Below are 18,472 nucleotides of genomic sequence, written 5' to 3' on the forward strand. Positions count from 1 at the left end.
GAGCTTCACCTGTGTGTGGGTGATAGGAGCCTCTTCAGAGAGCTTCACCTGTGTGTGGGTGACGGGAGCCTCTTCAGAGAGCTTCACCTGTGTGTGTGGGTGACGGGAGCCTCTTCAGAGAGCTTCACCTGTGTGTGTGGGTGACGGGAGCCTCTTCAGAGAGCTTCACCTGTGTGTGGGTGATAGGAGCCTCTTCAGAGAGCTTCACCTGTGTGTGGGTGATAGGAGCCTCTTCAGAGAGCTTCACCTGTGTGTGTGGGTGACGGGAGCCTCTTCAGAGAGCTTCACCTGTGTGTGGGTGATAGGAGCCTCTTCAGAGAGCTTCACCTGTGTGTGGGTGACAGGAGCCTCTTCAGAGAGCTTCACCTGTGTGTGGGTGATAGGAGCCTCTTCAGAGAGCTTCACCTGTGTGTGGGTGACGGGAGCCTCTTCAGAGAGCTTCACCTGTGTGTGGGTGACGGGAGCCTCTTCAGAGAGCTTCACCTGTGTGTGGGTGACAGGAGCCTCTTCAGAGAGCTTCACCTGTGTGTGGGTGATAGGAGCCTCTTCAGAGAGCTTCACCTGTGTGTGGGTGACAGGAGCCTCTTCAAAGAGCTTCACCTGTGTGTGGGTGACAGGAGCCTCTTCAGAGAGCTTCACCTGTGTGTGGGTGACAGGAGCCTCTTCAGAGAGCTTCACCTGTGTGTGGGTGACAGGAGCCTCTTCAGAGAGCTTCACCTGTGTGTGGGTGATAGGAGCCTCTTCAGAGAGCTTCACCTGATTGTGGGTGACAGGAGCCTCTTCAGAGAGCTTCACCTGTGTGTGGGTAACGGGAGCCTCTTCAGAGAGCTTCACCTGTGTGTGGGTGATAGGAGCCTCTTCAGAGAGCTTCACCTGTGTGTGGGTGACAGGAGCCTCTTCAGAGAGCTTCACCTGTGTGTGGGTAACGGGAGCCTCTTCAGAGAGCTTCACCTGTGTGTGGGTGATAGGAGCCTCTTCAGAGAGCTTCACCTGTGTGTGGGTGACAGGAGCCTCTTCAGAGAGCTTCACCTGTGTGTGGGTGATAAGAGCCTCTTCAGAGAGCTTCACCTGTGTGTGGGTGACGGGAGCCTCTTCAGAGAGCTTCACCTGTGTGTGGGTGACGGGAGCCTCTTCAGAGAGCTTCACCTGTGTGTGGGTGACAGGAGCCTCTTCAGAGAGCTTCACCTGTGTGTGGGTGACGGGAGCCTCTTCAGAGAGCTTCACCTGTGTGTGGGTGATAGGAGCCTCTTCAGAGAGTTTCACCTGTGTGTGGGTGACGGGAGCCTCTTCAGAGAGCTTCACCTGTGTGTGGGTGACGGGAGCCTCTTCAGAGAGCTTCACCTGTGTGTGTGGGTGACGGGAGCCTCTTCAGAGAGCTTCACCTGTGTGTGGGTGACAGGAGCCTCTTCAGAGCTTCACCTGTGTGTGGGTGACAGGAGCCTCTTCAGAGAGCTTCACCTGTGTGTGGGTGACGGGAGCCTCTTCAGAGAGCTTCACCTGTGTGTGTGGGTGACGGGAGCCTCTTCAGAGAGCTTCACCTGTGTGTGGGTGACAGGAGCCTCTTCAGAGAGCTTCACCTGTGTGTGGGTAACGGGAGCCTCTTCAGAGAGCTTCACCTGTGTGTGGGTGATAGGAGCCTCTTCAGAGAGCTTCACCTGTGTGTGGGTGACAGGAGCCTCTTCAGAGAGCTTCACCTGTGTGTGGGTGATAGGAGCCTCTTCAGAGAGCTTCACCTGTGTGTGGGTGATGGGAGCCTCATCAGAGAGCTTCACCTGTGTGTGGGTGATAGGAGCCTCTTCAGAGAGCTTCACCTGTGTGTGGGTGACAGGAGCCTCTTCAGAGAGCTTCACCTGTGTGTGGGTGACAGGAGCCTCTTCAGAGAGCTTCACCTGTGTGTGGGTGATAGGAGCCTCTTCAGAGAGCTTCACCTGTGTGTGGGTGATAGGAGCCTCTTCAGAGAGCTTCACCTGTGTGTGGGTGACAGGAGCCTCTTCAGAGAGCTTCACCTGTGTGTGGGTGACGGGAGCCTCTTCAGAGAGCTTCACCTGTGTGTGGGTGTGTGTGGGTGACAGGAGCCTTTTCAGAGAGCTTCACCTGTGTGTGGGTGACGGGAGCCTCTTCAGAGAGCTTCACCTGTGTGTGGGTGATGGGAGCCTCATCAGAGAGCTTCACCTGTGTGTGGGTGATGGGAGCCTCATCAGAGAACTTCACCTGTGTGTGGGTGACGGGAGCCTCTTCAGAGAGCTTCACCTGTGTGTGGGTGACGGGAGCCTCTTCAGAGAACTTCACCTGTGTGTGGGTGACGGGAGCCTCTTCAGAGAGCTTCACCTGTGTGTGGGTGACAGGAGCCTCTTCAGAGAGCTTCACCTGTGTGTGGGTGATAGGAGCCTCTTCAGAGAGCTTCACCTGATTGTGGGTGACAGGAGCCTCTTCAGAGAGCTTCACCTGTGTGTGGGTGATAGGAGCCTCTTCAGAGAGCTTCACCTGTGTGTGGGTGACGGGAGCCTCTTCAGAGAGCTTCACCTGTGTGTGGGTGATAGGAGCCTCTTCAGAGAGCTTCCCCTGTGTGTGGGTGACAGGAGCTTCTTCAGAGCGCTTCACCTGTGTGTGGGTGATAGGAGCCTCTTCAGAGAGCTTCACCTGTGTGTGGGTGACAGGAGCCTCTTCAGAGAGCTTCACCTGTGTGTGGGTAACGGGAGCCTCTTCAGAGAGCTTCACCTGTGTGTGGGTGACGGGAGCCTCTTCAGAGAGCTTCACCTGTGTGTGGGTGACGGGAGCCTCTTCAGAGAGCTTCACCTGTGTGTGGGTGATGGGAGCCTCATCAGAGAGCTTCACCTGTGTGTGGGTGATGGGAGCCTCATCAGAGAACTTCACCTGTGTGTGGGTGACGGGAGCCTCTTCAGAGAGCTTCACCTGTGTGTGGGTGACGGGAGCCTCTTCAGAGAACTTCACCTGTGTGTGGGTGACGGGAGCCTCTTCAGAGAGCTTCACCTGTGTGTGGGTGACAGGAGCCTCTTCAGAGAGCTTCACCTGTGTGTGGGTGATAGGAGCCTCTTCAGAGAGCTTCACCTGTGTGTGGGTGACGGGAGCCTCTTCAGAGAGCTTCACTTGTGTGTGGGTGACAGGAGCCTCTTCAGAGAGCTTCACCTGTGTGTGGGTGATAGGAGCCTCTTCAGAGCTTCACCTTTGTGTGGGTGATAGGAGCCTCTTCAGAGAGCTTCACCTGTGTGTGGGTGACAGGAGCCTCTTCAGAGAGCTTCACCTGTGTGTGGGTGACGGGAGCCTCTTCAGAGAGCTTCACCTGTGTGTGGGTGATAGGAGCCTCTTCAGAGAGCTTCACCTGTGTGTGTGGGTGATAGGAGCCTCTTCAGAGAGCTTCACCTGTGTGTGGGTGATAGGAGCCTCTTCAGAGAGCTTCACCTGTGTGTGGGTGACAGGAGCCTCTTCAGAGAGCTTCACCTGTGTGTGGGTGATAGGAGCCTCTTCAGAGAGCTTCACCTGTGTGTGGGTGACGGGAGCCTCTTCAGAGAGCTTCACCTGTGTGTGGGTGATAGGAGCCTCTTCAGAGAGCTTCACCTGTGTGTGTGGGTGATAGGAGCCTCTTCAGAGAGCTTCACCTGTGTGTGGGTGACAGGAGCCTCTTCAGAGAGCTTCACCTGTGTGTGGGTGATAGGAGCCTCTTCAGAGAGCTTCACCTGATTGTGGGTGACAGGAGCCTCTTCAGAGAGCTTCACCTTTGTGTGGGTGACGGGAGCCTCTTCAGAGAGCTTCACCTGTGTGTGGGTGATAGGAGCCTCTTCAGAGAGCTTCACCTGTGTGTGGGTGACAGGAGCCTCTTCAGAGCTTCACCTGTGTGTGGGTGACAGGAGCCTCTTCAGAGAGCTTCACCTGTGTGTGGGTGATAGGAGCCTCTTCAGAGAGCTTCACCTGTGTGTGGGTGACGGGAGCCTCTTCAGAGAGCTTCACCTGTGTGTGGGTGACGGGAGCCTCTTCAGAGAGCTTCACCTGTGTGTGGGTGATAGGAGCCTCTTCAGAGAGCTTCACCTGTGTGTGGGTGACAGGAGCCTCTTCAGAGAGCTTCACCTGTGTGTGGGTGACGGGAGCCTCTTCAGAGAGCTTCACCTGTGTGTGTGGGTGACGGGAGCCTCTTCAGAGAGCTTCACCTGTGTGTGGGTGACAGGAGCCTCTTCAGAGAGCTTCACCTGTGTGTGGGTGACGGGAGCCTCTTCAGAGAGCTTCACCTGTGTGTGGGTGACGGGAGCCTCTTCAGAGAGCTTCACCTGTGTGTGGGTGATAGGAGCCTCTTCAGAGAGCTTCACCTGTGTGTGGGTGATAGGAGCCTCTTCAGAGAGCTTCACCTGTGTGTGGGTGACAGGAGCCTCTTCAGAGAGCTTCACCTGTGTGTGGGTGACAGGAGCCTCTTCAGAGAGCTTCACCTGTGTGTGGGTGACGGGAGCCTCTTCAGAGAGCTTCACCTGTGTGTGGGTGATAGGAGCCTCTTCAGAGAGCTTCACCTGTGTGTGTGGGTGATAGGAGCCTCTTCAGAGAGCTTCACCTGTGTGCGGGTGACAAGAGCCTCTTCGGAGCTTCACCTGTGTGTGGGTGACGGGAGCCTCTTCAGAGAGCTTCACCTGTATGTGGGTGACAGAAGCCTCTTCAGAGAGCTTCACCTGTGTGTGGGTGACAGGAGCCTCTTCAGAGAGCTTCACCTGTGTGTGGGTGATAGGAGCCTCTTCAGAGAGCTTCACCTGTGTGTGGGTGACAGGAGCCTCTTCAGAGCTTCACCTGTGTGTGGGTGACAGGAGCCTCTTCAGAGCTTCACCTGTGTGTGGGTGACGGCAGCCTCTTCAGAGAGCTTCACCTGTGTGTGGGTGATAGGAGCCTCTTCAGAGAGCTTCACCTGTGTGTGGGTGACAGGAGCCTCTTCAGAGAGCTTCGCCTGTGTGTGGGTGACAGGAGCCTCTTCAGAGAGTTTCACCTGTGTGTGGGTGACGGGAGCCTCTTCAGAGAGCTTCACCTGTGTGTGGGTGATAGGAGCCTCTTCAGAGAGCTTCACCTGTGTGTGGGTGACGGGAGCCTCTTCAGAGAGCTTCACCTGTGTGTGGGTGATAGGAGCCTCTTCAGAGAGCTTCACCTGTGTGTGGGTGACAGGAGCCTCTTCAGAGCGCTTCACCTGTGTTTGGGTGACAGGAGCCTCTTCAGAGAGCTTCACCTGTGTGTGGGTGACAGGAGCCTCTTCAGAGAGCTTCACCTGTGTGTGGGTGACGGGAGCCTCTTCAGAGCTTCACCTGTGTGTGGGTGATAGGAGCCTCTTCAGAGCTTCACCTGTGTGTGGGTGACAGGAGCCTCTTCAGAGAGCTTCACCTGTGTGTGGGTGACGGGAGCCTCTTCAGAGAGCTTCACCTGTGTGTGGGTGATAGGAGCCTCTTCAGAGTGCTTCACCTGTGTGTGGGTGATAGGAGCCTCTTCAGAGCTTCACCTGTGTGTGGGTGATAGGAGCCTCTTCAGAGCTTCACCTGTGTGTGTGGGTGATAGGAGCCTCTTCAGAGAGCTTCACCTGTGTGTGGGTGACAAGACCCTCTTCGGAGCTTCACCTGTGTGTGGGTGACGGGAGCCTCTTCAGAGAGCTTCACCTGTGTGTGGGTGACAGAAGCCTCTTCAGAGAGCTTCACCTGTGTGTGGGTGATAGGAGCCTCTTCAGAGAGCTTCACCTGTGTGTGGGTGACGGGAGCCTCTTCAGAGAGCTTCACCTGTGTGTGGGTGACGGCAGCCTCTTCAGAGAGCTTCACCTGTGTGTGGGTGATAGGAGCCTCTTCAGAGAGCTTCGCCTGTGTGTGGGTGACAGGAGCCTCTTCAGAGAGTTTCACCTGTGTGTGGGTGACAGGAGCCTCTTCAGAGAGCTTCACCTGTGTGTGGGTGACAGGAGCCTCTTCAGAGAGTTTCACCTGTGTGTGGGTGACAGGAGCCTCTTCAAAGAGTTTCACCTGTGTGTGGGTGATAGGAGCCTCTTCAGAGAGTTTCACCTGTGTGTGGGTGACGGGAGCCTCTTCAGAGAGTTTCACCTGTGTGTAGGTGACAGGAGCCTCTTCAGAGCTTCACCTGTGTGTGGGTGACAGGAGCCTCTTCAGAGAGCTTCACCTGTGTGTGGGTGACGGGAGCCTCTTCAGAGATATAGTATTCAATGTATGGAAAATAGCCTCTGGGACTACGACAGGTAAGTTCACAAAATATTATAATAGGTGAGGACGCATCACCATCTTTGAGATGGCAATACACCCCATCACGACAATGGCAGAGAGGACCAAAAGGTCAAACTGACACGGAGGGCTTTTATGGCCCGCACTATGTTACTTTCGATTTGATCCATCTGCGTTCAATAAACTTGGATCCTAAGTACTTAAAGGTGGTGGGGGCCACTGGTAAGGCATAGTCGCCGAACTGTAGATTGTTAGGATATGGTATTTCCTGAAAAAAGTAAGCCATGGACTTTCCCGGGTTTATAGCCAGGCCCGAGAGACGTTCGAAGGTGGCAGAAATATCGGAAAGAGGGGTGTTCTTGGCTGTTAGATCACGTAGATACAAGAGGATGTTGTCTGTATAAATGGAAATTAGGTGGGTTGCACCATCGATGGGTATACCAAGCCGGTCTGCTGATTGTCTAAGCGATATCGCTAGGGGTTCCAGCGCAAGAACGAACAACAGGGGAGATAATGGGCATCCCTGTCTCGTACCCCTGTGGACTGTATATTGGTCAGAAATGTAAGAACCAATACGGGCTCGGGCAGTGGGGGATGTATATAGTAGGTGCACCCATTTAACATATTTGTCCCGGAACCCAAAGCGCTGGAGAGTCGCAAACATAAAGTTATGTTATGTTATGTTATATAGAGTTTTATTAAGCGCTCAGCTACTCGAACCGAGTGTCCCGGCGCTGTCAGACCCAACACATCACAACCATCACGGCCGAGGGGAGTTAATTGCAGAATAATCACGTCTTCAGCTCCTTCCGAAAAGACAAAAGGATCTCGCATTTCCTAAGTGACAGTGGCAGTGCATTTCAGGCTCGGGGTGCAAGGTAGCCGAAAGAGCGGCCCCCGATGCGAGCACGCCTGACTGCCGGGATAGTGGCCAGTGAAAGGGACGCAGAGCGAAGTGCTCTTGATGGAGCGTGAAATCCCAACTGCTTCCTTAGGTAACCTGCACCAAAGCCATGGAGTGCCTTAAATGCCAAGGTCAGCGTCTTAAACTCGATGCGTTTCCGTATCGGAAGCCAGTGGAGGGATTTCAGCAGGCCCGAAGCGTGAGACCTCCGGCCAAGGCCGAAGATTGCACGAGCGGCCGAGTTCTGCACCACCTACAGACGTGAGAGAAGATAATCAGGGAGGCCGAGGTAGAGTATGTTGGCATAATCATGCCTGGATCCTACCAAAGCCTGCACTGTACTTTTCCTGTGGGTGATGGAAAGAAGAGGAAGGAATTTCCTGAGCATTCTCAGTATCCTGAAGCATTGATCCGCCAGGCCCAGGATCTGTGGTTTAAGGGACAGACCAGTGTCCAACTTGACTCCCAGATTCTTTGCCATCCTCGTCTCCACAGAAGGGGGGTGGATATCAACCGGCCACCAGGACTTCCAACAAGGGTCAGGTGGACACCCAAAGAAGAGGACCTCAAATTTATCTGGGTTGCATTTCAGCTTGTTTATATGAAACCAGCCGAACACAGCACCCAAGCAGTTCTTAATAAGCTCTCCATCAAAGTCCCTATTCTTGCCACAGGTGAAGAGAAGCTGGGTGTCATCGGCGTAAGAGACAATCTGGGCACCACAGGCCTCGGCCAGCACCGCCAGAGGGGACATATAGATGTTGAAGAGGGTGGGACTTAGAATCGACCCCAGGGGGACTCCCACCTCCAATGGCAGTACTGCGGCCGAGTAAGGCGGGGCCCAGACTGTCTGTTGTCGATTCGAGAGAAAGGACTCAAACCATCTGGACACCGTTCCCCTTAACCCAATCTCCAAGAGTCTAGCCAAGAGGTGGTCATGAGGAACGGTGTCAAAGGCCGCCAACAGGTCTAATAGCACCAGCAGTGCCTTTCCTCCCTTATCCTGGACCTCCTTGATTGCTTCCGACACCTCAAGCAGTGCCGTCTCCATGCTCATGTTAGCGCGAAAACCGGACTGGGTAGAATGGAGGATGCCGTGAGATTCCATAAAATCTGCCAGGACTGCCTGTACATGCTTCTCAGTCACCTTAGAAATCTGAACTGTTGTGTTCTGAGCACTCCTTAAGTTTTATAAACCTTAACCTGATTTTTTTGATCTGTGTGCTGCAACTAATAGAGTATACCCAAATACTCTACAAAATGACATGAAAATGTGGCTGGTTAACAATCTGTTAACGCAGGCTTAGCTGCGCACAACTCAAATGAAATCTATCGATCAAACTTTTGTTTTATACTTTTTGCACATATTATTTATTCATATTTATCTTGACATTAAATCAAACTTTTTCAACAAAACATTCTATGTTGATTTATATACACATGGTTCTTCCATTTGCAAAGCAATATAAAGCATTATATACAATAAAGAAAACATTAAATTCTCTTGTGTGTGTTGTAGTTCGCCCAATGCATTTCGGGACAAAAGTAGGGTCCCTTCGTCAGGGGCAATGCTGCAAAATAACATATACAGGCGCATAAGTCTGGTTATATAAATTACAAGATCACATGATTCAATGAATTTCATTAAACACCTCCACCAAAAAATAACACCCTAAGTGCATAGACAGTGAGCCAACCAAAACCACTAAGAACCATCTAAGTTCCACTCACATTTACACACGATGAATAATTCTTCTCTCTCTTCTGAGCACCTCTAGGAAGTAAACTCCTACAAAAAGTGATGCATGGAAAATCAAACTAACAACAAAAACATTTACAAAAAAGACGCTAGCAACAATGAGCTCTGACGGTGTCTCAATACAACTCAAGTGCATACCTGTTATTACTCCAGGTGTATGCAGCACGTAGACAATCTCCTGCTTGAACGCGCTTCTATTTCAAGTGCCTATTCATAAAAAGAACAATCTAATTATAATATTGCCCATATGCGTAGCCGACCTAGGTCTAAAAGATGTTCGTATCATTCCATTGCCAGCTCTTACCGTTTCCTAAAGGACGTAGCTCGTAATCAAATCCACAAGGTATTCCTCATCCGAATGAAATAACCCGCGTTTGTCTAAACGACAACATTTCCTGGTTTAACTAGTTTAACGGCTCTTCCTATTGGAGAAGTCAGCACGCGTGCCTACCAATCAAAACCAATGTAACTACCGTTAACATCTACGTCACTAATCACTACGGACAACACCTACCTGTGTTTACTCCACTAGCCATCTCGACTAACAACCAGTGTCAATCGATCACGTGTTTCAACAAACGTAAAAGCATTAATAGACACGATCGAAGACCAAATCACAGAGTTTATACCCGACAATATGTCAATGTAGTTATCTGGTAAACTCCGCGCTCACTAAAATAAAAACGCTCGGCGACTATCTTAAATAATTAACAAACATCTCGACTGTCAGCTAGTGTCAATCACACCACGTGCTTCAACAAGCCTCAAAACTTTAATAGGCACGTTCTAAGAACAAATGGCAAAGTTTAGGCACAACGATAAGTCAATGTAGTCTGGTAAACTAAGCGTTCGCTAGAATAAAACACTCGGCGACTATCTCAAATAAGTGCCTAAATAACAAAAGGAGGAAAAGTAGTGAAAATAATGAATAAACAAAGTGTGATCAAAAAGAAAAAAGTCGTGAACGAACAGTAATCATACATTTTTATGAAAAATGCAACCTTGTGATGAAAAACAACCAATTATTTACTCTCTACACAGCAAATTCAATTATTTTGGATACAGACACATTTATGGTAACATTTACAAGTAGCTACTCAATTCGATACGGTCATTCAGTCCCCCGGGGGTCAGGGTACCAAGCATTTTAATCCAAAATGATTCTCTCTGTAATAATTTTTTATTCTTGTCAATTCCCTCTGTTAATAGCACTGTTTCTAGAATAGTGAACCTCAGTTGAGCTATGGAGTGATTTTTTTCAAGCCAATGTGTGGCTAAAGGTGATGTCATGGATTTATTTCGTATTCTGCTTTTATGTTCTGAAATGCGAATTTTGAGTTTTCGCTCAGTTTTGCCAACATATAAAAGTCCGCAGGGACATTTGATAGTGTATATAACTTAATTGTTGTTACAGTCTCCTTCAAACTTTAATTGAATGGTTCTTCCCGAATGAGGGTGGGTAATTACATTCCCTACGATTACATTATTACAATGCACACAGTTTGCACATCTCCTCATTCCTTTGTAATCCTTCTTTTTTGGGATCTCTGAATGTTTCAACAGTTCTTTCAAGTTCTTAGAACGGGTGTAAGCGAAAAGGGGTTTATCCTTGAAACTTGTATGAAAGTCGTTTTCTTGCTGGAGAAGCTCCCATCTTTGATGAATAATGTTCTTGATTTTTTGTGAATTTACTGAAAATTTTGAGACAAACACATTGCGTCTCTGAACTTCTTTTTGAGTTTTCAATAATAGATCAGTGCGGTTTTTCTCAATTGCTTTGCTTTCCGCTGTATCTAATATCTCTATGGGGTAGCCTCTCTTCTAATAGTTTTCCTTGTTTTCGTTGATAAAATCCAAGCATTCATTTTGTTTGGTTACTATTCTCTTGATCCTCAGGAATTGAGAGTATGGAAGGTTTTTCAACAAGTTCTGAGGGTGAAAACTTTGGAAATGTAGCATACTGTTCTTATCAGTAGGTTTGCGATACAAAGAAGTGTTGATACTTTCTCCATCTAGTTCTACCATCACATCCAAATACGCAATCTTTGATCTACTTACAGTGTGTGTGACTTGAATACGTGGATTCCTTGAATTCAATGTCTCTATGTTCTGATTTAGTTGAGCTTCTGTACCAGACCATATTAAAAAAAATGTGTCAATGAAGCGACAAAAAAATTCAAGATTTTCTGTCCATTCTTTGTGTGCGAAAACATGCTTATGCTCAAATTTCGCCATGTAGGTGTTGGCAAATACTGGAGCCCCAGTAAAGCCCATCGATGTTCCGTTCAGTTGCATGTAGAATCTTTCTGACCACTGGAAATAACTGTTTTTTAAACAGAACTGAGTTAGCTCAAGCAAAAATACTGGGTTGATTTCCATTTCTGGGTGTTGTAACAACATCCATTCTTCAGCTTCAAGCCCATCGGTATGTCCAATCGAAGTGTATAATGACACAACATCTATGGTACACAGAGTGTATTCTCTTCCTGCTTTCAATTTTACTGATGCCAGCTTCAATAAAAAATCAGTTGTATCTTGTATATATGTGTGCCATTTTTGGATGAATGGTTGCAAAAAATAGTCAATTATTTGTCTAGCCGGTTCAAAGATAGAGTTGCAACCCGCCACAATAGGTCGAAAAGGTGGATCTTACAGCGATTTATGCACTTTAGGCAACATATAGATTTTTGGTCTACTCGGATTTTGTATCATAAGAAATTTTGCCATGTTTGGTGTAATCCAATCTTCATCTGTGGCTTTGTCTATCAAAGATTGCAGTATATTTTTTATTTCAATTGTCGGGTCTTGTTGTAGCAATAGATAAATGTTGGTGTCATTCACGTGTTCTTCCACTTTTCTTTGGTAAAACTCAGTATCCATAAGTACTAGTGCTCCCCCTTTATCAGCTTTCTGGAATGTTAACTCTGTTTTTTTTGATAATTGAACCAGTATACTTTTTTCCAATCTGTTCAGATTATTAGGTGTTTTCCTGTTGTATCTGTAATTCAATTTCTTTAAATCCTTTGTTACCAGAGTTTCAAAAAGGTCCAGCGTTTTATGTGAAGTGGGTGCTCCAAATGTGCTTTTAGGTCGAAAAATTTCTAACTTCTTTTCTCCTTGATTTTCATCTGTTGGTACAACATTATCAAAAAAATTCCTCAATCTCAAGTTTCTCATGAACTTATAGAAAGCTATTTCATCTTCAAATTTAGATCCAGTGTTGGTAGGGACGAATGTTATGCCTTTATTAAGAATTCTCTCTTCATGACTAGTCAGAGAGTGCTTGGAGATATTTATTACGAGGGTTTCCCCTGACTCCGTAATCCTTTTTTCTGTTGTTTCTCTTTCTCTTTTTCTTTGTCCTCTCCTTGTTTTTTTGTTAGTTCTTGTTCTGGTGGACGATCTATTTCCACGACCTCGGTTAAAAAAGACACCTGTGGTCCTGAGGTACTTGCTTTCTCTGTTTGGGTTGTACTCGGTAGATGAGTTGTTCTTATAGGTGCTCGGGATGAGTCAATATCTTTATCTGTGGCTAAACTTTCCTCAGAGGAGGTTGTTGTTGGTCGTCGAGTGAAGCGTCTCTGGGCATACACCTCTGCCAAGGTGTATGCCTCGTTCAGCTTATAATCTATTGTGTCCCGTTTAAACTTTCTTAATTTAGTCTCCTGTAATTCTTTACCATATTCATCCAGTTTGATGTTAAGATCACTCAGAAATCTACCAAGTTCATCTTCAGTCATTCGTTCAGCAAGATCAGATCGAATAGTGGAAATTTCAGTTTTTAGTTCATCAATAGTTTTTGCTAATTCTTCAATAATAAGGAGGATTAAGTCCAGTGAGCATTTATTTAATATCTGGTACCATTTCTCCATAAATTGTGGATTATTTTTTAAACGATAGAGCATTGGTTTGATTGATAATCTGAGCCCCCTCGGGATTCGTTTGACCTTATGGTATTGAACCAACGTGGATGCATGTAGTCTCTGGTTCAGTTCACGTTTAGATGCAAATTCCAATTGTTTCAATTGATGTCCTATAGATGCACTATGCGCCTGTAGATTGGTGACTTCACTGATTAAACCATATACTTCAGCTGCTTGTTCCAATGTGTAGCCTCTTGTTGTCGCTCTGTTTTCTGTTAACGATGCTATTGATTCAAAGGACATATTGAGTTTGTTCTAACGTGGGTGCTCAAGAGCAAAAGTGGGTAACGTTTTAGAAATCTGAACTGTTGTGTTCTGAGCACTCCTTAAGTTTTATAAACCTTAACCTGATTTTTTTGATCTGTGTGCTGCAACTAATAGAGTATACCCAAATACTCTACAAAATGACATGAAAATGTGGCTGGTTAACAATCTGTTAACGCAGGCTTAGCTGCGCACAACTCAAATGAAATCTATCGATCAAACTTTTGTTTTATACTTTTTGCACATATTATTTATTCATATTTATCTTGACATTAAATCAAACTTTTTCAACAAAACATTCTATGTTGATTTATATACACATGGTTCTTCCATTTGCAAAGCAATATAAAGCATTTTATACAATAAAGAAAACATTAAATTCTCTTGTGTGTGTTGTAGTTCCCCCAATGCATTTCGGGAGAAAAGTAGGGTCCCTTCGTCAGGGGCAATGCTGCAAAATAACATATACAGGCGCATAAGTCTGGTTATATAAATTACAAGATCACATGATTCAATGAATTTCATTAAACACCTCCACCAAAAAATAACACCCTAAGTGCATAGACAGTGAGCCAACCAAAACCACTAAGAACCATCTAAGTTCCACTCACATTTACACACGATGAATAATTCTTCTCTCTCTTCTGAGCACCTCTAGGAAGTAAACTCCTACAAAAAGTGATGCATGGAAAATCAAACTAACAACAAAAACATTTACAAAAAAGACGCTAGCAACAATGAGCTCTGACGGTGTCTAGATACAACTCAAGTGCATACCTGTTATTACTCCAGGTGTATGCAGCACGTAGACAATCTCCCGCTCGAACGCGCTTCTATTTCAAGTGCCTATTCATAAAAAGAACAATCTAATTATAATATTGCCCATATGCATAGCCGACCTAGGTCTAAAAGATGTTCGTATCATTCCATTGCCAGCTCTTACCGTTTCCTAAAAGACGTAGCTCGTAATCAAATCCACAAGGTATTCCTCATCCGAATGAAATAACCCGCGTTTGTCTAAACGACAACATTTCCTGGTTTAACTAGTTTAACGGCTCTTCCTATTGGAGAAGTCAGCACGCGTGCCTACCAATCAAAACCAATGTAACTACCGTTAACATCTACGTCACTAATCACTACGGACAACACCTATCTGTGTTTACTCCACTAGCCATCTCGACTAACAACCAGTGTCAATCGATCACGTGTTTCAACAAACGTAAAAGCATTAATAGACACGATCGAAGACCAAATCACAGAGTTTATACCCGACAATATGTCAATGTAGTTATCTGGTAAACTCCGCGTTCACTAAAATAAAAACGCTCGGCGACTGTCTTAAATAATTAACAAACATCTCGACTGTCAGCTAGTGTCAATCACACCACGTGCTTCAACAAGCCTCAAAACTTTAATAGGCACGTTCTAAGAACAAATGGCAAAGTTTAGGCACAGCGATAAGTCAATGTAGTCTGGTAAACTAAGCGTTCGCTAGAATAAAACACTCGGCGACTATCTCAAATAAGTGCCTAAATAACAAAAGGAGGAAAAGTAGTGAAAATAATGAATAAACAAAGTGTGATCAAAAAGAAAAAAGTCGTGAACGAATAGTAATCATAAATTTTTATGAAAAATGCAACCTTGTGATGAAAAACAACCAATTATTTACTCTCTACACAGCAAATTCAATTATTTTGGATACAGACACATTTATGGTAACATTTACAAGTAGCTACTCAATTCAATACGGTCATTCAGTCCCCCGGGGGTCAGGGTACCAAGCATTTTAATCCAAAATGATTCTCTCTGTAATAATTTTTTATTCTTGTCAATTCCCTCTGTTAATAGCACTGTTTCTAGAATAGTGAACCTCAGTTGAGCTATGGAGTGATTTTTTTCAAGCCAATGTGTGGCTAAAGGTGATGTCATGGATTTATTTCGTATTCTGCTTTTATGTTCTGAAATGCGAATTTTGAGTTTTCGCTCAGTTTTGCCATCACCACCCCCTTTTCTGAATCATTAAAGTTTTGAGGCTTGTTGAAGCACGTGGTGTGATTGACACTAGCTGACAGTCGAGATAATTGTTAATTATTTAAGACAGTCGCCGAGCGTTTTTATTTTAGTGAACGCGGAGTTTAGCAGATAACTACATTGACATATTGTCGGGTATAAACTCTGTGATTTGGTCTTCGATCGTGTCTATTAATGCTTTTACGTTTGTTGAAACACGTGATCGATTGACACTGGTTGTTAGTCGAGATGGCTAGTGGAGTAAACACAGATAGGTGTTGTCCGTAGTGATTAGTGACGTAGATGTTAACGGTAGTTACATTGGTTTTGATTGGTAGGCACGCGTGCTGACTTCTCCAATAGAAAGAGCCGTTAAACTAGTTAAACCAGGAAATGTTGTCGTTTAGACAAACGCGGGTTATTTCATTCGGATGAGGAATACCTTGTGGATTTGATTACGAGCTACGTCCTTTAGGAAACGGTAAGAGCTGGCAATGGAATGATACGAACATCTTTTAGACCTAGGTCGGCTACGCATATGGGCAATATTATAATTAGATTGTTCTTTTTATGAATAGGCACTTGAAATAGAAGCGCGTTCGAGCGGGAGATTGTCTACGTGCTGCATACACCTGGAGTAATAACAGGTATGCACTTGAGTTGTATTGAGACACCGTCAGAGCTCATTGTTGCTAGCGTCTTTTTTGTAAATGTTTTTGTTGTTAGTTTGATTTTCCATGCATCACTTTTTGTAGGAGTTTACTTCCTAGAGGTGCTCAGAAGAGAGAGAAGAATTATTCATCGTGTGTAAATGTGAGTGGAACTTAGATGGTTCTTAGTGGTTTTGGTTGGCTCACTGTCTATGCACTTAGGGTGTTATTTTTTGGTGGAGGTGTTTAATGAAATTCATTGAATCATGTGATCTTGTAATTTATATAACCAGACTTATGCGCCTGTATATGTTATTTTGCAGCATTGCCCCTGACGAAGGGACCCTACTTTTGTCCCGAAATGCATTGGGCGAACTACAACACACACAAGAGAATTTAATGTTTTCTTTATTGTAGATAATGCTTTATATTGCTTTGCAAATGGAAGAACCATGTGTATATAAATCAACATAGAATGTTTTGTTGAAAAAGTTTGATTTAATGTCAAGATAAATATGAATAAATAATATGTGCAAAAAGTATAAAACAAAAGTTTGATCGATAGATTTCATTTGAGTTGTGCGCAGCTAAGCCTACGTTAACAGATTGTTAACCAGCCACATTTTCATCTCAGTCACCTTAGCCAGAACCGGGAGCAGCAAGATAGGACGGTAATTGGCATGGGTGCCTGGATCTAATGCCGGCTTCTTTAAAAGGGGAAGGACCAAGGCTTCCTTCCACGCTGGAGGCAAAACTCCTGTTTCAAGGGAGAGATTCAGAATTGGATTGACCATAGGGTTAATCACGTGTGCCAATTTGGCAAGGTGCTTGGCCGGACAGGGAGCTAGAGGTGATCCCGATCGCATCTTAGATAAAATCTCGAATGAGTCTTGTAGTGCAATAGGAGGGAAATTAGCAAGAAAGGGCTGCCCCAACACAGGTTGGGGGGCGGGCAAAGTCATGATGGAAGATGCTGCCTCAGCAACTGGAGGGAAAGTTGCCTGGATGCTAATTATCTTATTAGCAAAAAAGCTTGCCAATTGAGCAACCCATGACTTCGAAAAGGAACGTTTAGGAGTGATAGAGGCTGGAGAGGTGAATTCCTTTACAATCAGGAAAATCTCTTTGCTGGTATTAGAGGCCTCCTCAATCCTCCTAGCAAAGTACCAGGTAAGAGAGTCAAAGGCCTGCCGTCTAGCGCTATGCATCCTGTGGATTGATAAGAATGTGGAGTGGCCTTCATGACATAATGTAACCATCAGGTATTGAGAGATGTGCTATGGTTCGGCAGGAATCTGCATTGGTCATTATGCATGTAAATGTAATTTGTACTTGTAAAGCGCACTAATACCCCAACTGGGGTGTCCTGGCACTGTAACGCATAAAGTGGTATCCGTTCTAGGCATGACACTGTATATAGGGTGGAGCTCCAATTTACACAGAGCCAATAGACCAAGATCAACCAGGAGTCCCTTGCCCCATGAACTAACAAAACATGGCTCAGCGCCCGAACTACGCAGGGCCCAACAACAATTCACAATAATGATATAACAGATAACGGTGCATAAGCTTCTAGGGGGGCCGCCGCCATTAGCCATGGCCATGTTTACAGTGACGCCAGATTCTTGGCAGCTCTATGGAACCCAGTAGAGGGGGGATCATAATTAGACATGTTATAGACAGTATTTCTCCATTAAATATTCATAGCCAGAGTCCCCGCAAAACAGAGCCATATTCGCATGCAGATTGAGGTGATCTATGCATACATTCTTAGTAAACAATCCAGACTCTCCATATCAATACATAGGCTATAACATGATGATAATGTTCATATGGAAAATTGTGAAAAAAGGATACAATGGATGCCGGTAGTTGGAGTCCATGTTGTCTGCAGTAGCATTTGCAGAATAACAGTTCCAGAATAATTCCATGTTCGTCGAGTGACCCCCGCCGACCTTCAATTATCAATGATGTCGTCTGCTGCCCGTGGTGTAATTGTGGGGAATAGAGTTATACTGTGCTCGGAATCTGAGTTCAGGGTGCTGATCTCTGCGTCCGTGGGGATTTTATTGGAGTCTTCTCGGAATGCCCCGGCAACAGCAAGGGTCCCTGTCTGATCACGACGTTGTTGTTCGTGCGATGGTCCCGCGCCACCTTTGCCCTGGTTTGAGGTCTGAGACTGCTGAGAGCCCAGATTCGGGAGTTTGCCGGAGCCCTGCGAAGAGAAGTCTGAGTGGATGGACTGGCTAGAACCAAGGCACATAACTTCAGTCCATTCCTCGGCATCCGCTGGGCTCTCAAAGAAGTGAGTTTTTTTGTTGTAAATGACTTTCAGCCTGGCAGGGTACAGAAGTGCGTATTTGAGTTGTGCTTTCTGGAGTTTCTTTTTTACAGCTTGGTAGGACGACCTCTGCCTCTGGACCATGATGGTGTAATCGGGGTACAACGAAATGCGGTGGTTTTCAAACTGGATCAATGCTTTTTCTCTTGCTTTCTGTAGTAATACGTTGCGGTCCCTATAATTCAGGATTTTCACTATTAGTGGGCGAGGCGGTGCGCCTGGCTTGGGTGGCCCGGTCGGTATTATATGGGCTCGTTCGACACAGAAGTACGGAGAGAGTCCCTCTTGCGCTATATGGTCCCTGAACCATGCTTCCATACATTCTGCCACCTTAGCACCGTCACTCCGTTCCGGTAGGCCTATGACGCGGATGTTGTTGCCGATTTATCTAGTCTAGGAATGACTTGGGTATTGAATACATAGA

This window comes from Lissotriton vulgaris, chromosome 6 (genome assembly GCF_964263255.1).
Source record: "Lissotriton vulgaris chromosome 6, aLisVul1.2, whole genome shotgun sequence".
Classification (NCBI taxonomy): domain Eukaryota; kingdom Metazoa; phylum Chordata; class Amphibia; order Caudata; family Salamandridae; genus Lissotriton; species Lissotriton vulgaris.